The sequence below is a fragment of the Pinus tabuliformis genome, chromosome 4_2 (assembly GCF_031772625.1).
Source record: "Pinus tabuliformis cultivar Carrire ecotype Pingquan chromosome 4_2, CPIR1, whole genome shotgun sequence".
NCBI classification, from domain to species: domain Eukaryota; kingdom Viridiplantae; phylum Streptophyta; class Pinopsida; order Pinales; family Pinaceae; genus Pinus; species Pinus tabuliformis.
Window position 1 is genome coordinate 87,700,984 of NC_142304.1, and position 23,011 is coordinate 87,723,994.

Here is a 23,011-nt window from a genome sequence, read left to right on the forward strand (position 1 = left end):
TGAGTATAACCGACGTCTGCTCCAGGTACAGTGGGACCTTCCCTCCACCGTCACCTTGGGTAGAATCCTAGATATTATGGCCACTAAGGTTACCAATCACAACAATTACACCTGGGGGAACAGTCTAAACTCCGACAGCACGCAAGGGCAGAGTAGCAAGCTCCAATCCCCTTACCGGCTCCTTGACAACAATCCAAGGTTTACCGATAAGTGACCCCTGGCTCCTCGACAATGGTTAATCCGAGGTTTACCGTTTGTAATACGTACTGCCTGGCGTCGTTCCCAACGAGGGAGGAATGATCCCCTCACTGGTTCGGACACGAGCTCGTGCTTCTCCTTTAAGAGGAGCTTTCCCAGAATGTAACTGAAACAATTGGATTTGTTCTACTCAAGATAGACTATCTGTTTGGTTTTGTAGTCTTGGAGAGTTAAGTACTCACCTACTCCAAGACCCTAGCCTAAGCTATGTTGGTGCTTCAGAGCCCTAGAAAAATAAAGATTACTAGATTGATTTTAATTTAAGCGTTACTTTTAAGGTTGTTTCTTAAGTCAAAAGGTGATGGAAGTGAAACCAGTGGTGTGTTGACTCGACTCGAAACCACTACAAAATGCACCTAGAATGATTTATCCACTACTTTACTTTTTCGATGAATTGCTTAACTAAAAAGTTGAGAGAATGCAATCTTTATAAAAGCAACTTCTTAATTGAAGACAATCAAAGAAACAATTCGTTTTTCTTTTCCAAGCATAAAAACATAACTTCTCTTTACATGCACGAAAAAACTCTTTTCTTCTTTCAAAAACAAAAAGCTACTTGAAACAAGACTTTTAAAGAAGATGTTTTTGTATTTTTCTTTTAATAAAGCAAATAAATCTAATATAACCAAAAATCAATCTTAACAACTCTTAAAATCTATGAAAATGCACTCATAAGCAAACTAAAGGCAAATTTATTCTAAGCAATCTTAACGAGGCCAAAACTAACAATGATTATTTCTAAGGTGTTTTACTTGATCACAATCAAATCAAGGACTAGCTTATTGCAGAACCAAAAACTAGTCAAAACAAAATTCTAATCTTTTTGTTCTTTTTGTAAAATGGAAATCAATACTTTATAAACAAGCAAATCGAAATTTGACCCAAAACAACTCAAATGGCAAGTTGCTCACAAAAGGAGACTTTACGACAGGCCTGACTTCTAAGAAGGTTGACTAACCAGAGAGATCTAAGGCTGGACAACTTTCTACTATCAAAGTCACTACAAAGCCTATCCAAAAATCAAACCCTAGGTCTAAACTTCGTTGAAAACCACTAAAACACTCAAAGCTCACAAAACAAGTTCAGGTGAAAATTCTTGACAGGGTACTAAAGGATCTGGGCAGAAAACACTAAGGAAAAACAAAATCTAAAAGCAATTTAAAGCAAAAATGGAATTTTCTTAAAGTTTACAGGAAGACGCAGGTAACCCGTTGTCACAGGTGCGGCCCCGCTCTGTGCAGATGGCAACATCGCGTCCAAAGACGCACTGTGCAGTACTCAGAGGGTGCGTCCTTCTGAAAAAATGAAGAAAAACCAAATCTAACTAAATCTGAAGCTAAGCCACCCAAATACTAATTCTCACAGTCAAAAACCAGAAAATAAAAATGATTTTCTCAAAGCAAAGTTCATATAAAGGAAAAGACTCTCTCATTAATGGATTCCCCAGCAGAGTCGCCAATTTGTCACACGAAATTGGTCAAGGGTGCGGACACGACTGACCTTCCTAGAAGTCTAAGACGTTCTAATGACAAACAAGACAAAATGGAGTGATCTTTCTCTAAATACACCTTTTACAACATGAAAACTACAAGTGTTTAGGCTTACCTTATTCCAAAACGCTGTTGTTGAAGTCCGTTCTTGACGATCCGGATGAGCTCCTCCTTCAAGTCAATTCCTGCAACCACAAACAATCAAACAATTACCAAGCACTTGTATTTCATATAATAAAACATATATTCAACATGCAGACCAAGGAACACATGAAATAACTCATTAACACAAGCTATTGAGAAAAATAAACCAGTTTGTATTAATAACGAAACAAAGAAACTCTTACAACCTGGCCTTGGTGTTGTGCAAGTTCCTCCCAGGGTCCATCAAGGGTTTTCCTCTACTTTGACAAAGCTCACCCTCTCCCAAGTAGAATCAAGTGAAGACAATCTCTCCTCACAAAGGCTCTAATGGAAGACCTAAATCCTGCAGCATTTACCCAAAGAAAATGTATAGCTCCAACCTCCTCTCCTTCTGGCTCAATGCCTTTATTTATAGTGCTGTAAAGAGGTTATTCAGGTCCACTATCAATGGGATCATCCCCCTCTTTGGGTGGGATAGCTCCCTTATTGATGGGATAAGTTCCCCCTTAATAGAGATACATGAACCAACTGGAGGCGCATCCATTTCATCAAACCGACCTCTAGAATGTTCTAGAAGTAACCACAAGTAACTTTTTCAAGATAAAACTCGCGCATTTTGCCTTTTACAGAGGGACGCACCTGTCCCTTAACATACAGAGCGTCCATGGACGCAGATTTTGTGAACAAGGTCAGCGTCCCCGCAGGTAAGGCTAGAGAGAACCTGCGACCCCAGAGATAAACATAGTTTTTACAAGACTTTCTCTCTTCTTTGAGTTTGAGATGGATAACAGAGGCATGAGACTTGCCTAAGAGGGTAGCATGACTGTTGATTTGAGCCATACTAACTGTAAGTAGTCAAGGTGACATTTTTTAGTGTAACAATATGCCCATAGCATACCTACAAAACTCCACTATGCTATCTAGATCTCTACCTGCATAATCCTCTCCAACCACTGGCTCTGAAGAAGTACTCAGACTCCCTTCATCTGCAACTTCATTACGAAGATCTTCAGTAGAAGATGTCTCTGCCAAGTGCTTCAAGATTCATGAGATTGATCTCCCACTTCCTTCATTCTTTCTCACTCTCACAACAAATTCAATCAACTTCTCTTCCTTCATTGTTTGATTCATATTCCCAAGTCCTCTTTGCTCCACATCCTCATGCTTCACGTTTGGATCTTTGGGATACAAAGTCATAGAATTCATCCTTGGTTTATACCCCAAGCAACTCCTCCTATTCATCGGAACCAACATAGTTCTTCCTTCACCTGTGATCAAGAGAATGTCCTGGTACACCATTGGTATGGCTTGTGCAAGTTTCATGAAATCTTGCCCCAGCACCATAGAATGATCATCCATGTCCATGATCCTCAAGTCCAACTTCCCAAACCATGAGCGCACTCTCACTTGAGTGTTCTCCATTACACAAGTAACAACCTTGATGGTAAAGTTGACTGCTTTGAAAGCACTCCACTCTTTCCCCATCTCAGCTTTCTTCCTAAAAGACTTTTCTGCTTTCTTGCTTAGGAATCTATGAGTATCCCCCGTATCCACCAAAGCTGCAAATCTCTTGCCTTTCATGGTCACCTGCACAAAACTCAGCTTCACAGCATCACCTCCTTCTATCGACTTTATCTTGTGTCTCACCTCAGCAACCTTCCTCAATAATTTGACCTCAAAAGTGTCCATTGGTTTATGTTCCAACCCATCTCTCTTAAGGTACTTCACTTCATTTCTTGGCTCTCCTAAGAAACTTGATCCTAGATCAACTTGACTTCCTTCAAGCTTGTCCTCTATTCCATTCTATTCAAGTGCACCAACCAAGTGCCCATTGATTGCTTCCATAGAACTAAGCTTCCGAACATCTACATAATTGTTTCGGTAGTAGTCCACTAGTCTGTCAATGTAGTCAAGTTCATCCTACTCAATTACAATGCCCTTCTTACTAAGAGAGTCCCTCTTTATCACATCCTAAAGTTGCTTGACTTTGATCTTTGCCATGGCACTTTTCTCCCTTAGTCGAACTCTCTCATCCAGGAGTTCTTGAAGCCTAAGACCATTCCATTGGATCTCCTTATCATGTTCCTTGAGCTCATCAACTTCCATCGTACCCTTTCCATTCACTTTCCTTCTTTGTGATCTAGTATAGACCATTCACCATTCATTGGGTTCCCCTGGAAAACTAAATTAGCTCTTGATACCACTTGTTACGAAGTAACAGTGAGATCAGCTTCTTTCACCTGCACTTCACTTGAATCAACTCTGATACCACTTGTCACGATAGTGTAGTGGGATCAACACTTCATCGTCAACCTGATCAACTTCCTGATCATCAGATTTGATACCAACTATCACGCCCCTACACTGGCGGTAATCTTCCAACTGCACTATAGTGAGGTGCGGCACCAACGACCTTTTTCTTTTCACCAATACTCACGGTCATGAACTATGCCAAACATTTGTACTTATTTTATTTTTCATTACCAAGTATTAAGTTATCCCTTATACAAGATGAAAACCATGAACATTCATCATAACAACATTAACATATAGAAATGCACAACAATATAAAAGGAGGGGAAACTCCCTGATGTGAGTCTACCCATATATCAATATATATAATATTCAAATTTCAAAGTACAAGTTAAATCTTGGAGGAAACCCCAAATTTACACTTAGCCAGTTTTCACATTCATCAGCAAACTCGATTTCCCAGCTCGTCAACACCTCCGAACAGTCACCGCACAATCTTCCCAACTCTTCATTTACTCCCGAACATCTTTGTTCAGCTCGTCGAAAGAACCATGTCGTTTGCCCAACTCGGGTGCGCTACTGTGTTCGTGTCACCCACCTTGGGTGCCCACCGCATGTGTTCATCGCACCTTCATTCACCAACCCAACACTTCACTATTTCATCCAACCGGTCTGTGGGCACACCTCCGTGTCGCTTCGCATGATTTTTCACCCAAACAGGGCATGCCCACCTACGGGTCACCCGTTCACCCAGTCACGCGATCATTCGGTGGGCACTCGTCATGCAACCCTACCCAAACTCGTCCAACCACATGTGCTTGGTGCGTTTCACCTAGCTGCCAACATTCACCCGATGCCATACTTGGTCACCCTTTGTTCATGCCTGCCTCTACTCGGTTACACTTCTCACCCAGCCACCCATCGTTCACCTAGCGCCCAACCTCGGTCACCCTCTGTGCATGCTCTGTCTGCCTAGTTACCTTCGCCTGTTCTACCCATCTTGCGGGCACATCTGCACTATTTAAATTGCAGAACCTTCACACCTTTCACACTTGTGTTTTTTGCTCCAAGTTATTTGCAAGTTGATGATATCCACTAGAACTCATCCATTTACTTATATGCATCCACTCCATCATTCGAATGCCTAGCCGACTTTCCACCAAATGCAACTCTGTCGGCTCAACCAAGTTTTATCACTGTCAACCCACCTATATAATGTGTGGCCACCCACCCACTCATTGGTTCACCCATCTGCCCACCCATTGGTTTGGGCACCTGAGACCACCCTCATAGATATAAGTGTTTCACCACTTAAACTCCATCGCATATCTTCCGAAACTCCTTGCGTGACTTGCAGCTCACTCAACTCGTATGCACATCGCCCATGCACCCTCGCTCTCCATCAACGCAACTCGTCTGCATGTCGTGCAACTCCCCCAATAGGTCACCCATGCTACCCGTCCGTCGTGACAACAACAGGGCATTACACACCCAAACGTGTTTACACGGATGCCCTCAAATGATCCGCCCTAATGAGTTTACGTGGACGCCATGAAATGACCCGCCCGAACGAGTTGACACGGACGCCCTCAAACGACACGCCTGAATGAGCTTGCATGGGCGCCCACACGGCTGAAACAAAGGCACAAGGGAGATCAGGGAAAACGAGCTACACGAACATGCATAAAGCCCACCCCAGGTCACAACGTAGCATTTTTAACACGGGCTTGTGTGCCCACCCAGGTGCACCCTCAAACTAAATGACCCGCCCGAACGAGTTTACACGAATGCCCTCGCCTGACCCACCCGATCGTGTTTGCACGGATGCCCTCGCCCAACCTTCCCAAATGAGTTTACACGGACACCCTCAAATAACCCACCCAAACGAGTTTACATGGATGCCCTCAAATGACCCGTTCGAATGAGTTTACACAGACACCCTCAAATGACCCGCCCGAACAAGTTTACATGGGTGCCCACATGAATGAAATGAAGGCACAAGGGAGAGCTGAGAAAATGAGCTTAACGAACGTGCAGAAAGCCCAGCCCAGGTCACAACTTAGCATTTTTGATACAGGCTCGTGTGCCCAGGCTTGCCCTCACACTGAACGACCTGACCAAATGAGTTTACATGGATACCCTCGCCCAACCCGCCCAAACGAGATTACATGGATGCCGTCGCGTGACCCACCCGAACAAGTTTACATGGATGCCCTCAAATGACCCACCCAAATGACTCGCCCGAATGAGTTTACACAGACACCATCAAATGACCTGCCCAAATGAGTTGACACGAATGCCCTCAAACGACCCGCCCAAACAAGTTTACATGGGTGCCCACGTGAACGAAACAAAGGCACAAGGGAGATCTGGGCAAACGAGCTACACAAATGTGCACAAAGCTCACCCCAGGTCACAACTTAGCATTTATACGGGCTCGTGTGCCCGGGCATGCCCTCACACTGAACGACCTGTCTGAACGAGTTTACACAGACTCCCTCACCTGACTCACTCGAACAAGTTTAGACGGACACCCTCGCCCAACCCGCCTAAATGAGTTTACATGGACGCCCCCAAACGACCTGCCCGAACAAGTTTACATGAACACCCTCAAAAGACACACCCGAAATACCTACCCAAATGAGTTGACATGGACGCCCTCAAATGACCCACTTGAATGAGTTTTCATGGGTGCCCACACGACTGAAACGAAGGCACAAGGGAGAGCCAGGAAAACGAGCTGCACGAAGGTGCACAAAGTGCACCCTAGGTCATAACTTAAAATTTTTGATACGAGCTTGTGTGCCCAAGTGGACCCTCACAGTGAATGACCCACCCGTACGAGTTTACATGAACGCCCTCACCCGACCTGCCCGAACGAGTTTACACAGACTCCCTCCCCTAACTCGCCTGAACAACCTACCCAAACATGTTTACACGGATGCCCTAAAACGACCTACCTGAACGAGTTTATAGGGACCCCCTCAAACAACCCGCCCAAACGACCTGCCCGAACGAGTTTACACGGACACCCTAAAATGACCCACCTAAACGAGTTTACATGGGTGCCCACACGACCGAAATGAAGGCACAAGGGAGAGCTAGGAAAACGAGTTACACGAATGTGCATAAAGCCCACCATGGGTGACAACATAGAATTTTTGATACGAGCTCATGTGCCTGGGTGCACCCTCACACTGAATGACCTAACCGAAGGAGTTTACATGAACACCCTCAAACGACCCGCCCAAATACATCTACACGAGCACCCTCAAATGACACACCTGAACGACCACCCAAACGAGTTTACAGGAACGCCCTTAAATGACCCGCCCGAATGACCTGGCCAAACGAGTTTACAAAGACGCCCTCAAATGACACGCATGAAAGACTTGCCCGAATGAGTTTACACAGACGCCCTCAAATGACTTGCCCAAACAAGTTTACATGGATGCCCTCGAATGACCCGCCCGAACGAGTTTACACGAATTCCCTCAAATGACCCGCCCAAACGAGTTTACACGGATACCCTCAAATGACCCACCCGAATGAGTTAACATGGGCGCCCAAACTACCGAAACGAAGGCATAAGGGAGAGCCAGGAAAACGAGCTGCATGAACGTGCACAAAGCCCACCACGGGTCACAACTTAGTATTTTTTATATGGTCTCATGTGCCTAGGCATGCCCTCACACTGAACAACACGAATAAATGAGTTTACACAGGCACCCTAAAACGACTTGCCCGAACGATTTTACATGGAAAATGACTCGTCTGAATGAGTTTACATGGAAAACGACTTGCCCCAATGAGTTTACATGGCCGCACTCAAACGACCCGCCTAAACGAGTTTACACGGGTGCCCTAAAATGATCCACCCGAACGATTTTACACGGCCACGCTCAAACGACCCGCCCGAACGAGTTTACATAGGTGCCCTCAAACAACCCACCAGAACGAGTTTACACAACCACCCTCACATGACCCGCCCAAACCATTTTACATAGCTGCCCTCAAACGACCGGCCCAAATGAGTTTACATGGCAAATGAACTTCCTAAACGAGTTTACATGGGCGCCCTCAAACGACCTGCCCGAATGAGTTGACATGGCAAATAACCTGCCAAAATGCATTTACACAGCAAGCGATCCTCAAATGACCACCCCGAATGATTCAACATGGAAAATGACCCTCCTGAACAAGTTTACACGGGTGCCCTCTAATGACTCGCCCGAACTATTTTACATGGCAAATGACTTGCCCAAATGAGTTTTCATGGACACCCTCAAACGACCATCCTAAATGAGTTTACACTGCAAATGACCTACCTGAACGAGTTTACACTTGTAAATGACCCACTTGAATGAGTTTACATGGGCAAACAACCTGCTCGAATGAGTTTACACGGCAAACGACCCACCCAAATGAGTTTACATGGGCTTTGACACACGACTGAAATGAAGGTACATGGGAGAGTTGGGCAAACGGGCCATACGAACATGCACAAAGTCCCCCCTATCACAAATTATCATTTTTGATATAGCCACATGTGCACTAGGCGCCCTCACATGACACGACACGACCAGACTTGACCCAACCCGCCCTAACGCGTTTGCATGAGCACCCACACACAACACATCCTAACCTGCCCGAATGAAATTTGGGGTTTCCATGGATGCACGACCTGAATGAAATTTGGGGTTTCCGTGGGTGCATGACTCGAACAAAGGCACGATGGAGTGTTAGGCAAATGGGCTACACAAATGTGTAGAAGACACATGAGTAGTCACGACTTAGCATTTTTTGCGTGGTCATGTGTGCCCGGGCACCCAAACATGGCATGAAATGATCCAACCAGCCCTGAGCGAGTTGACCCAACCTACCCAAACGCGTTTGCATGGGCACCCACACATGACACACCACGACCCGACCTGAACAAAATTTTGGGTTTCCATGGGTGCACAACCCAAACAAAAATTGGGATTTCCATGGGTGCACGACCCAAACGAGGGCACAAGGGAGCGTCGGGCAAATGGAACGCATGAACATGTAGAAGGCACACGGGGGGTCATGAATTAACATTTTTGGCACTGCCATGTGTGCTTGAGCACCCATGTACGACACGAGCCAACCGTCCTGAACAAAATTTGGGGTTTCCATGGGTGCACAAATGGAACGAAGGCATGAGGGAGCGTCGGGAAAACAGATCACATGAACGTGCAGAAAGCACACGAGCAATCACGTCTTAGCATTTTTTGCATGACCGCATGTTCCCAAGAACCCACACACAACACGGCACAACCTGACCCGACTCGCCTGAACGTGTTTGGACGGGCACCCACACATGACATGACCTGACCTGCCCGAATGAAATTTTGGGTTTCCATGGGTGCACGACCCGAATGAAATTTTGGGTTTCCATGGGTGCACGACCCAAACGAAGGCACGAGGGAGCATTGGGAAAACAGCCTGCATGAACGTGTAGAAGACACATGGGCGGTGACGACTTAGAATTTTTGGCACGGCCACATGTGCCCAGGCACCCACACACGGCACGGCACGTCACAACCCAACCCACCCTGGGCGAGCTGAGCCGACTCGCCCAAACGAAATTTGGGGTTTCCATGGGTGCACGGCCTGAACAAAGGCATGAGGGAGCATCCAGAAAATGGGTCACATAAACGTACAGAAGACACACGGGTAGTCACGACTTAGCATTTTCGGCACGACCATGTGTGCTGGGGTACCCACACATGGCACGACCCGGCCCACCCAAACGAAATTTGGGGTTTGAATGGGCACACGACCTGAATGAAGGCACGAGGGTAGGAATATCTTTGACTCTAATACATAAATATACCTGGTGTAATATGCCCTTAAGGTCTTCAACATTTTCTTTTGACTCTTCGACTCACCTATAACACTTTAACATGTGCTAGGCCTATTTCAATGACCAAGAAACTCAATGATAAATATAATATAATATATATATATATATATATATATATATATATATATATCTTTTCTTGAATAAATACAAATATCAAAAGTACATTTATGAAGATCGAACCCAGTTACACTTTCTTCAACACCCCCTCTTAACTAGGGAGGTATTCATAAATCATTACAAGGTGTTTGGCTATTTTTGAATCTTGAATAATTCACATAAGAGAAACCAGAATGGAAACCCATTTGTTATAGCATCATAGTAGCCAACATTGTTCATAGCAAGGCCTTGACTAACAGATTTATCTCTCATAAGATCAGAGCACAATGTTGGCAAGGCCAATGGCTTATAAACACCTTATTCATTGTCTCTCAATGTACATACCCACCCAGGTGTTCCCTGAGTATGACCTTCTAGGAAAATTCTTGTCTTAGATTCCCAACCCTCAAATAATATCACTCCTATTGCCTACTCTTGTCTTGGATTCCCTACACATCCTCAAAGAGCATCAGATGCCAGATGATTACCCAATCCTCCCATTCTTTCGTGCCAAGTGAAGACAAGAATGTTCTGCATATCTCTTCCCCTTGATTGAGGAAGACATGCCGAATTTTCCTCTGACAAGGAACTTGCCCAAGCTCCTTTGTAGTTGGGAACTTGTTAGAACTCCCTCTTAGCTAGGGACTTGTCCATTCATCAACAAAGTCTTCTTCATGGGTCCTTTAGCTACTTGATCTCCTTCTTTCCTTCAATGTCATGAAGCCTTTGTTTGAACTTCTTCTTGGGAGGGTGTCGGCCATCAATCATTTTCCCTCCTGGTTTGTCATGTCATTTCTCCCTTCGCGGAAAGTGGCCTTCTTGATATATATCAAGTCCTTTTTGTCATCTAGCTACTCCTTTGTCATCTTGTCTATCCTTCATAATACTTATCACGTGGATGCTTAGTTGTAGTTTCTTGTTCCCATACTTTGATTTAGTGGCCCTTCATGACTTCATCGTGATATTGCTTCAACATCAAATGGTGCTTTTGTTGGATGGCCTCTTCATCATGACATATTTGTAGAGTTGAATTGGTTATCTACACCTTACTATCTCCAAGGCCTTTGTAGGTGTCAAGGTTCCTTTCATCCTTTTCTTCCTTTTTCAGAGTTACCATGCCTTCTTTCGAGAGATGTTGAGGAATCATGTCAAATAGTTATTCTTTGTGACCATGATCTCCTTCACATGGTTGATCTCTTTCTTGATTTGCTTCTTCTTGGATTGATTAGTCAACCACCTTATACTCCTTATGGGAGAACTTCTTCATGTTGACCTTTACTCCATTGTAGTACATGCCTCCGAGCATATCGTTGGTGAAAGGGATCCTTTTATTATTGATCATGATTCTAGAACTTTTCCCATGGCCCAATATATATGATGACATGACTTAAACTTTGATGCATACATACCTCATCTTGATTATGCTTTTATCATCTCAGCTTTATTTGATAGTTCTCCTCGATTGGTGTAGCCTTTCTTGCTTCATCTGCTCTCACCTGTATATCATCCTTTCTTTAATCCCATAAATGGGACTTCCAATGAGACATCTACCCCCTTACGTATGAACATTATTTTGAAGATTCTATCAGAGGATCTTGAAGACCCTTACCTTGAAATTTTTTCTTCCTTTGATGATGGAGACCTTCTAAGAATTTTGATCATGATCAATCATTTTTTCATTGTGGATGAGACCCTATAATAGGTATGCTCCTTCTATGTGAATATCTTGAGCTATATCTACACCATGGTCCTATATTATAGAAGATATATTTAACCATGCAATTTGTTCTATTTCTATATGCTCCTATACTACTCAAAACTTTGAAAGAAGACTCTAAGAAAAGAGGTTGACTTAGTCATAGGTGTTGTGGGGAAAAATGCCTATGTAGGATGATCCTATCCACCTAAGGTGTGACAGTGCCTTAGCAACAAATAGATACAGCTATTCTGGTTTCTTCCTTTATGAAATGTGAAAGAGGGGAGATTTATAGACTTATCGTTGTCTTCCGTTTGTCCCTCGATCTAGATCCTCTTCTCTTTGGGTGTTCACAGCTACTTGCCTCCTCGCTTGCTCAAGAGAACAGCTACTTGATTCCCACGAGATCACAGGAGAACAACTACCTGTGAGAAGAGAACATCTACTTGCGACAAGAGAAGAACACAACACAAAGGCATATATTCATATTCATAAATGATTCAGGATTAGAAGTAAATCAAATACACTAATGCAATCATACAAATACACCAGTATATAGGAGAAAACAAAGATAGCTTTATTGATTGATAACAAGGTTCAGGAAGAGATACAACCCAGAGGGCTCCAATCCAGCATCTCCTTCCCAGCAGAATGGAATTCCTTCTTCAGCTCCCTTCAAAGCATTAAGCACCCAATGTTTCCAGTCTCAAACCAACAAAAATTCTTTGCAATAACAAAATTCCAGCCTCTAGATCTCATGGAGGAGAGATCTATATATAGTTATTTTGGAGAGAGGATGAGTCAGCTTGAGATCTGACTAGTGTCCTCTCCCTCTCTCAGTTCTTGAGTCCACTTGGAGGTTATTGCTTCCACTTGGAGATTTGGAACCTCTTACTCATCACCAGTCGAATTCCCTGAGGCAAGTGTCATTTTGGAAGCTTCCTGAGCATTGACACATTGAGGAATGAGCCTGCCACTTGTCCAAACTCGCTCAGCGCAGGTAGCTAGTGTTGGAGTTGACATTCAACGCAGGTAGCCAGTGTAGCAGTTGACATTCAGCGCAGATGCTCAGTGGAGCAGTTGACATGATCCTGAATTGACTTTTTTTTGAGTGGTTTCAGGTGGACAACTTCTGTGAATTGCTGTGGTTAGTTGGCCTTGTTCCTCTAGGGGTAGGAACAACATGTTTAGGGACTTTGGATCCCTTATATTATGGACATTTCATGCTAAATGCTGTAAGGCACAAAAATGTCTATAACAATAGGAGGATCTTCCTTCTTTTGCTTCTTGTTGTCTTCTTTCACTTCTTGAGTTACATGAGCTTCTTCCCTTTTTCTCGTTGTTGTTGTCCTTCTTAATTTTAGGAAAATCCCTTTTGTAGCATCCATATTCTTGGCATCCAAATCATTGGACTTTGGACATGTAGTGTTCCCAACCAATTTGTTACTTTCCTTGCAAAAAGACATTGAGATATACTCAAAAGGGGACATATACTTGCTTGATAGAGTTTGAGTTGTAGTGAACTCGCTTTATTCTTGAAGACTTAATGGCTTGCCTTCCTTAGATCTTGATGTTCTTCAAGTCACTTTCTTCAAATGGACTTTCTTGATGACTTGACTCGTAGTGCCTTTCATTTTTCAAGATGGTGTAGCTTGATGTAGGTCCCTCTTTGATTTGTTCTTCTTGTAGATTTCTTTATACAAGGAGTTTCTTCTTGCTTCGTAGTCTTCCATGATGAATGATAGATGGTATACCTTCTTGTCCTTGATGTGATTGAGACTTCTTGGCTTGATGCTTCAACCTTGCGAATGTTCTTGAGATTCCCTTTCCTTGATGTGTCACCATGGCTCTGATACCGCGTTGAATAATTTGGGGCAATGGGGTATAGTGGGATTCTTTTAGACTTGGTAACAATTTGTGAAGCTCTTTTACAATTTATCTTTTTATCTTAATCTTCTTCTCTTCTTATTAATGCATGTGTGTTTACTTCATCAAACTAGTGCCAAAAGCATAAGAACAAGAACACAAGATGTTGGATCTCTTCTAGGGAAAAACCTCTCTCTCTCAGAGAGGAAAACCCTTTCGTAAATTTCTCTTATTAAAGCTTCTTATTGGTCATTGTGAAGCCCTAGACCCTGGACAAGAATATCCTCCAAGCACAAGTCAAGTCCTTCCTCCTCTCTGCACTTTGTTTCTTCGGCACTTCATTCCCCAGAACTATGTCCTTCTTTCAACTTTTGATAGTCCTTGGTGGACTAGCTCTATAAGAGACTACAACCTTTGATCCTTAACAAGATCCTTTACCAATGAAGAAACCATCATTCTCTTGACCAAATGAGCTTTTTTCTTGATGTGAGGTTGCAGAAACCATGTACACCAAGTTTACTGTACCTGGGGTGATTTCCATCATGAAAAGACATGGAAAACCCAAATTTCCCTCACTTGGGAGGCTTTTGACAAGGTGGGACATGGAATCTCTGGGTTCCCAGCAATTTGGAGACTTTTGTCGAGGAGAGACTGGGAGATCCCATGTCATGCTCCTATCCTAGTGCTATTATTTCAACCACAAATAAGTAGGTGTGGCACCGTCATACTTTTTCCTTTTACCAATACTTGAGTACACGGTCTACGCCTACTTCAACACTCAGTCCATTTTCCAATAAGTGTTCTTAAAAATGCAGCAAAAATAACTTACCATCAATTTATCTTCTTCAATTATTCTTTCAACCCGTCATGTCGTGTGGTTCTACTACACTGCCCATGGCCTGCACGACAGAACTCCACACTTGAACTACGAACCTATTTGCCTGAATTTTCGTTCCATAGTGGCCAAACTCTGCTCGTCAATGCGGTCCATAGTGAGGGCGCATGGCCCGCATGCAGTGCGGCCTACCTTCCCATTTGGTATCCCATCCTACTCTACCTGTCCATACTACCAAGTTCAACTCGCCCGCTGTAATCCACCTATGGTGTGGCCCTCTTACTTGCGTCCTTCTCTTCCTTCTGTTTTCGCCCAACTCCTTCCTTCGAACTTGTTCTGCGATGTGGAAGTCTGAGTTCAATGTCCCTTTTTCAAATGCCATCCTCCTTACGACCTACCACATAACCTCGACACATCCCATTCCAACGAACCGCTGTGTCCCTTCGTGTGCATCGTCGCACCCATGGGTCGGCTCCAACACTTACTCGATTACACCTGTCGCCACACATTGCACACCTGCCCGTGTCCTAACTCGTCCGCACATGGTCACCTCTTTCATTCGGGCACCCAACAAGGGTCGTCCGCGTGCCTTTCGCCAATGACTCGCCCATCGTGCACTTATCAAGGGGCGTGCACCCTGCCCAACTCGGTGCACTCGCTATGAGTGCGCCCATCACCGTCGTGCATAAGTGAATGCTGTGCCAAGTCTTCGCATATAACTGAATGCTCACCCAAGTCGCATATAACGAAAATCGGGCGCCTGTACTACGGGTTCAGTCTTTCAACTCTCTCAAGCACTCCCGACTTAAATACCTGACACCCCAGGGTGCCCCCCATACATGGTAGAGGTTTTCGGCACAATGTGACGTGGAAACCTTAGATTTCGTGCACTTGGTTAGCTGTCGTCATGGCGGGGAAGGGAAACCCTGCTATCCCTACACTTGGATGGCCCTCGTCACTACGAGGCATGGAAACCCCAAGTTCTAAAGACAGACTAGGCAAGTAGTTTCCACCCCACTGCGAAATAGAAACCCCAAGTTCGCAAGACTTGGGCGGTTCTTCATCATCCAACAACATGGAAAACATGAGTTCCATAAACTTGGGGGATTTCAGTCGTGTTGCGACATGGAAACCCAAGTTCGCCACACTGGGGCCACTGTTTTCACTTGGGCAGGAGATGGAGACCCCAGAGGTTTCCGGAATTAGGCAGTTTCCCTCATGCCATGAAACAAAAGCCCCCAAGTTTTGCAGAATTGGCCGGTTCTCTGTCATTTCACGGCATGGAAACCCGAGTTCCCTGCACCGAGGTCATGGTTTCTGTCATGGCAGGACATGGAAGACCCTGAGTTTCCCATAATTGGGCAGTTTCCGTCATGCCACAGAATGGAAAGCCCCATGTTTGGTAGACTTGGGCAGTCGTTCCCTGTCGCACGATGACATGGAAACCTGAAGCTCCCAAAACTTGGGTGGCCATTCCCTGTCGTGCGATGACATGGAAACCTGAAGCTCCCCAGACTTGGGTGGTAGTTTTAGCCACATTGCGAGCGACATGGGAACCCCGCGTTTCCCAGACTTGGGTAGAAATTTTTGTCGTGACGCGAAATGGAAACCCCGGGTGTCAACTGACTTGGGTAGCAGTTTCCATCACGCCGTGAAATGGACACCCCAAGTTCCATAGACATTGGCGGCTTTCTGTCACCCTATGACATGGAAATCCAAAGTTCCACAGATTCTTGAGTGAGTCAGGATGTGCCACGACATGGAAACCCCAGGCTTCCCAGACTTGGGTGGTTTTTGTCGGTGGTTCCGGCCGCGTCGCAACATAGAAACCACGAGTTCCCTAGACTTGGACAATGGTTTTGAAACACCCCAAGTTCCCTAGACTTGCGAGCTAGTTTGCATTGTCATAGAAACCCCAAGTTCCCCAGACTTGCGAGCTAGTTTGCATTGTCATGGAAACCCAAAGTTCCCCGCGTTGGGGCATTGTTGAAAAACCTCGCATTTCCATTGTGTTGTAAAATGTGGAAACCCGCGGTTCCATCAAGGGTGGGACATGGAAACCCCAAGTTTCCCCAAAGCTGGGCACCGCTGGTTTCGACCATGGCACAACATGGAAACCCCAAGTTTCCCAAGCTCGGGCGCCAGGGCACAACATGGAAACCCCAAGTTTCCCCAGGCTTGGGTGCTGTTAGTTTCAGTCGTGGCGCGACATGGAAACCCCAAGTTTCACCAGGCTTGGGTGCCACTGGTTTCTATCATGGCACAACATGGAAACCCCAAGTTTCCCCACGTTTGGGTACTGGGGCACGACTTGGAAACCCCAAATTTTGGGCGCGACGTGGAAGCCCCAAATTTTAGGTGTCAAGTGGAAGCCCCAAATTTTAGGCACTGGGTGGAAACCCCAAATTTTGGGCACAACACGAAAACCCCAAATTTTGGGCAGGACATGGAAACCCCAAATTTTAGGTGCCGGGTGGAAGCCCCAAATTTTAGGCACTGGGTGGAAACCCCAAATTTTGGGCACCGGGGTGCAGCATGGAAACAACAATTTTTCCCATGCTTGGGCACCTTTTTCGTTGCAACATGGAAACCCCAAATTTTGGTCACTAGGGTGTGACATGGAAACCCCAAAATTTTGGGCACCAGAGCGCGACATCGAAACCCCAATTTTCTCGGGCTTCGACGCCTTTTCCATCGCGGCATGGAAACCAAAAATTCCCTGCCCAAAAGCAATAAAAAAGTGTCATATGGAGGAAGAGGCAAATGTGTAAGAGCGGGAGGGTTGTTCGAATTTGTTTGCGACAAGAGCGAAGCTTTGAATCGAGGTGACCAAGGGCTAAATTTCAGTGGATTATGGAAGCAAGGCCACTTTACCACTTACAATACCTTGTTGCGTATTTAAGTCATCTGCAAAGGATTCTTCTCAATGACCATTTGGAATTGAACTTCAAAGCTGTCCTGACCGAGATGCTTCACGGTTGCAACTTGAAAATGACACGGGCCCCTGGGGGCGACAAAGCAACACCCCTACTATGGGTCGAGATACAGTAGAAGAGTGACATGCACTGCTTCTAGTGTGGATTCTAACTTAGAGGCATTCAATCATAATCTAACACACGATAGCTTCAAACCACTGGCTTTTCAACCAAGCACGATGACCAATTATGTGAATCAACAGTTCCTCTCATGCTAAGTTGAATTACTATTGCAGTGCGGTTCATTAGTAGGGTAAAACTAACCTGTCTCACGACATTCTAAATCCAGCTCACATTCCCTATTGGTGGGTGAACAATCCAACACTTGGTGAATTCTGCTTCACAATGTGGGTTTTGACCCCGGTACCTAGTCAAAAGTAGTTGTTGGTATTTTTAGACGGTGGAGGCTCTGCTCTGTCTATTTAACTTGCTAAGCTGGATCTATTTCTTCAACTTGTCCTAACGCTGAACCACACTGGTTGGTTTGAAACGCATCGAAAAATGATGTTTCATGTGATCTTCGCTGAAGAATCTTTTGTAAAAATGCTAGGAAGAGCTGACATCGAAGGATCAAAAAGCGATGTCGCTATGAAAACTTGGCTGCCACAAGCTAGTTATCCCTGTGGTAACTTTTCTGACACCTCTAACTTCAAATTTCGAAAATCTAAAGGATCAATAGGCCACGGTTTCATGGTTTTTATTCATACTAAAAATCAAAATAAAATTAGCTTTTACCCTTTTGTTCCACATGAGATTGATGTTCTTGTTGAGCTCATCTTAGGACACCTGCGTTATCTTTTAACAGATGTGTTGCCCCAGCCAAACTCCCCACTTGATGATGTCTTCTGCCAAGATTGACCCGCCGAAACGTGCCTTAAGTCCAAAAATAAGGGCAATGCCCCGCCTCCACCCCAAGGAATAAGTAAAATAACATTAAAAGTAGTGGTATTTCACTTGCACCGAAAATAGCTCCCACTTATTCTACACCTCTCAAGTCATTCCACAAAGTTGGACTAGAGTCAAGCTCAACCGGGTCTTCTTTCCCCACCAATTCTCCCAAGCCCATTCCCTTCACTGTGGTTTCGCTACATAGTAGATAGGGATAGTGGGAATCTCGTTAATCCATTCATGCACATCACTAATTAGATGACGAGGCATTTGGCTACCTTAAGAGAGTCATAGTTACTCTCGCCATTTACCTGCACTTGGTTGAATTTCTTCACTTTGACATTTAGAGAACTGGGTAGAAATCACATTGAGTCAACATCCACCGGGACCATCACAATGATTTGTTTTAATTAAATAGTTGGATTCCCCTTATCCGTACCAATTCTGAGTCGGCCGTTTTCTGCCTAAGGAAAATCCCTCAGCAAGGGGCATTCTACGCCAATAGCCCAATCAGCATGCGACTCCCTGCCCTCAGCGCGAGAGCATCTCGGGCAGACTACCAACAGCCCACGAGTTGAGGAAACAGACCCCTAGGCCCAGCCCTTAGAGCCAATCCTTTTCCCGAAGTTACAGATTCGTTTTGACGCCTTCCCTTACCTACATTGTTCTATTGACCAGAGGTTGTTCACCTTGGAGATCTGATGCGGTTATGAGTACGATCGGGCCTGAACAGTACTCAGTCCTCTATATTTTCAAGGGCCGCTAAGGACACACTGGACACTGCAAGATGTGCGGTGCTCTTCTAGATCTTGACCCTATCTCGGAGTGAACTGATTCCAGGGTGGGCAAGCTGTTAAAAAGAATAGATAACTCTTCCTGAGGCCCCCGATGATGTCTCTGGATTTCCTAACGTTGTCGCCTACCACCATGTCCTGGTTCGAGAATATTAACCCGATTCCCTTTTGATGCTCATGTAGAGTGCACCCTTGATACAAGGCTTTCTCATCTCTTAGGATCGACTAACCCATGTCCAAGTGTTGTTCACATGGAACCTTTCCCCACTTCAATCTTCAAAGTTCTCATTTGAATATTTTCTAATACCACGAAGATCTACACCGAGGGCTGATACACCCAAGCTCATGCCCGAGGTTTCTCAATGACCCCCGCATCCTCCTAGTCATCGGAGCTAAGAAATTTCTTCGACGATCGAGTATAGGTTGCGCGCTTCAGTGCCATCGATTTTCGGTGCTAGTTGATTCGACAGGTAAGTTGTTACACACTCCTTTGCGGATTTCAACTTCCATGGACACCATCCTATTGTCTTAATCAACCAACACCCTCTGTGGGATGTAGGTTAGTACGCAATTCGACACCGTAACTCAACTTTCAGTTCATCCCGCATCACCAGTTCTGCTTACCAAAAATGGTCCACTTAGAGCTCTCAATTAGTCTTTCACCCCTATACCAAAGTTAGACGAATGATTTTCATATCAATATCGCTACAAGCCTCCACTAGAGTTTCCTCTCGCTTCACCCTGCTCAGGCATAATTCACCATCTTTTGGGTCCCAACAGGTCTACTCACACTCGAACCCTTCATAAGCTCAAGGTTAGTTGATGATGCACCCCCTAGAGAGGGGATCTTGCCCGTCAGCTTACTTGTGCCTCGTAGGTTTTCAAACCCACCAACTCACACACATGTTAGACTCCTTGGTTCGTGTTTCAAGACGGGTCGAATGGAAAGCCCACCAACCAACACCATGAGCATGCAGGTGCACACAGCCCGAGACAAGGGCACACGCTTTGTTCCTCTACCACTGCAATGGAAAACCGACGTGCAGTAATCCACCTGCGCTTGTGATGATGTAGTAGGTCGTGTTGGTTTGCACCTCAAGTTGAGCGGCAGACTAGCCTGAGCTATTCCGAATTCGACTAAGATGCATCCAAAGCTTCCATCTGCTTCCCTCTCGGCAATTTCAAGCACTCTTTAACTCTCTTTTCAATGTCCTTTTCATCTTCCCTCACAGTACTTGTTTGCTATCGGTCTCTCACCCGTATTTAGCCTTGGACGGAATTTACCACCCAATTAGGGTTGCATTCCAAAACAATCCGACTCATCGACAACAACTTGTGATGTGGTAGGGTCCCGGCCTAATGGGGCTCTCACCCTCTCAGGCACCCCCTTCCAAGGGACTTGGCCAAGGTTCACTGCTGAGGATGCTTCTACAGACTACAACTCAGGCGACGCTTTTCATGCCAGGCTCTTCCTAGTTCGCTCGCCACTACTAGTGGAATCCTTGTAAGTTTATTTTCCTCTGCTTAATTATATGCTTAAACTCAGCGGGTATTCTCACCTGAGCTGAGGTCACAAAGTTGGAGCTAAATCTTCCCTACCCGATGGGAGGAAAAGAGAGAGCTAAGAAAGTTTGAGTGATGCCACACAAAGCCCACATCAGCTAACGCAGACTGCCTATCCAAGGGGACAAGATCACCAGTCGTCGATGCATGCCATGAAACATCGCTTGAGGTATTTCAGCCAACTACACCGCATTGGGCACAGATGACCAGCTCCGCTACTCCCTAACATATTGCAGGGAGTGTGTTGGAATGGGATGCGATGCCCAAACAAACATGCCCTCGATCGAGGCCTCAGGAAAAAATTTCATTCAAAAATTCGATGATTCATGGGATTCTGCAATTCACACTAAGTATCACATTTCACTATGTTCTTCATCGTAATAAGAGATCAGATATCTGTTTCTGAGAGTCGTTTCCACCTATTACCGAAAAATCCGCCACAACACTGAATAGGGGCACCCCACACAACAAATGTAGGGCTAAGGGCCAAAAGGAGGAAAGGAAGAAAAACACATGAAAGAAATGGAAACAAAGGTGTCTACCCCCCTCACAGGAGGAAGCCCAAACAGAGAACAATCTCCTCGAGCCCCACACCCTCACCAAAAGGGGGGAAATGCATGGAGCAAAAATTGAGAAGGACTAGGGTGGCCACCCTGGGAGCTTGCACTTCTTTTAATCCTTCCCAAACACCAGTCCACAACAATTCCCCCTTTTCTCCGTAAAGCTAGGGACTGAAAGGAATAAGGGAAGAAAACAAGGTGAAAGAAATAGAGATCAAACGTGGCTACCAGCTCACAAGGGGAGGCTCAAACAAAGCACAAGCCTCCCAAGCCTTGTGCCTTCGCAAAAAGGGGGGAATTGAAGGGGATGACGATCGAGAAGGACTAGGGTGGCCACCCCGGGAGCTCACACTATGTTTCATGCTTTCGAAACACCAATCCACAACAATCCCACATTTTCTCCATAAATCTAGGGGCTAGAAGGAAGAAGGGAAGAAAAAAACATGAAAGAAAGGGATATCAATCGTGGCTACTAGCTCACAAGGGGAGGCTTCAAACAGAGAACAAGCTTCCCCAACCCTGTGCCTTGGAAAAAAGGGGGGAACTACAGGGGATGCCGAGAAGGACTAGGGCGGCCACCTTGGGAGCTTGCACTATGTTTCGTCCTTCCTGAACACCAATCCACAACAATCCCACCTTTTCTTCGTAAAGCTAGGGGCCAAAAGGAAGAAGGGAAGAAACAACATGAAAGAAAGAGAGATATCAAACATGTCTACCGGCTCACAAGGGGAGGCTCAAGCAGAGAAAAAGCTTCCCCAAACCTGTGCCTTCAAAAAAAGGGGGGAACTGTGGGGAACGACGATCAAGAAGGACTAGGGTGGCCACCCCCAGAACTTGCAGTGCTCTTCGTCCTTCCTGAACACCAATCCACAACAATCCCACATTTTCTTCGTAAAGCTAGGGGTCAGAAGCAAGAAGGGAAGAAAACAACATGAAAGAAATTGATATCAAGTGTGGCTACCGTTCACAAGGGGAGGCTCAAACAGAAAACAAGATTCCCAAACCTTGTGCATTCACAAAAAGGGGGGAACTGTAGGGGACGACAATCGAGAAGGACTAGGGTGGCCACCACGGGAACTTGCACTATTTTTCATCCTTCCCGAACACCAATCCACAACAATCCCACCTCTTCTCCATAAAGCTAGGGGCAAAAGGAAGAAGGGAAGAAAACAACATCAAAGAAACAAAGATCCTAAGAAAAGAGAGAAGCTCAACAACACGCCGAGTAGATGTCCGCTAACCAAAAAGAAATCAAACAAGGCACCCAATCAAAAAGTATCCCACCTCTTCACACCCTCCCACATACATTATGGCACAACACCCTTTCTAGCTTACAACATAATAAACAACAATCAAACAACCAAGCAAATAAATCACAACCTAAACTTGACCAAAGACAAGGGCCGCAATGAGATGAATGTCTGGAGCATGTTACTGAGAGGTAAACAACCCCCTAACCCTGCACAAGGCTTCAAACGACAAATAGACTACTAATAACAAACCCACCCAGCTTTTGCACCCTTCCGTGTACAAAACACCCAACAACCTTTCCAGTGAGAAATTCAATGGGGGTGAAGAATCAAATTCCAAAGAGGAGTTGTCATGGGCAGACACTCAATGCTAGAGAAAGCCACGGGCCACAAATACATCGATTGCATAAAGCCACTAAAGAGAGGGACATCCACAAAGCGCACACCATGAAA

At 45.2% G+C, this 23,011-nt stretch overlaps 2 non-coding genes across 2 annotated transcripts; both read right to left on the minus strand.

The window, feature by feature from the left end:
* Positions 1-17,343: 17,343 nt before the first annotated feature.
* LOC149168365 (25S ribosomal RNA) lies at positions 17,344-20,758 on the minus strand. The gene has a single exon (XR_016260005.1). It is a non-coding gene; the product is annotated as a 25S ribosomal RNA (ribosomal RNA).
* Positions 20,759-21,005: 247 nt separating this feature from the next.
* Positions 21,006-21,159, minus strand: LOC149168366 (5.8S ribosomal RNA). The gene has a single exon (XR_016260031.1). It is a non-coding gene; the product is annotated as a 5.8S ribosomal RNA (ribosomal RNA).
* Between the last annotated feature and the right edge of the window lie 1,852 nt (positions 21,160-23,011).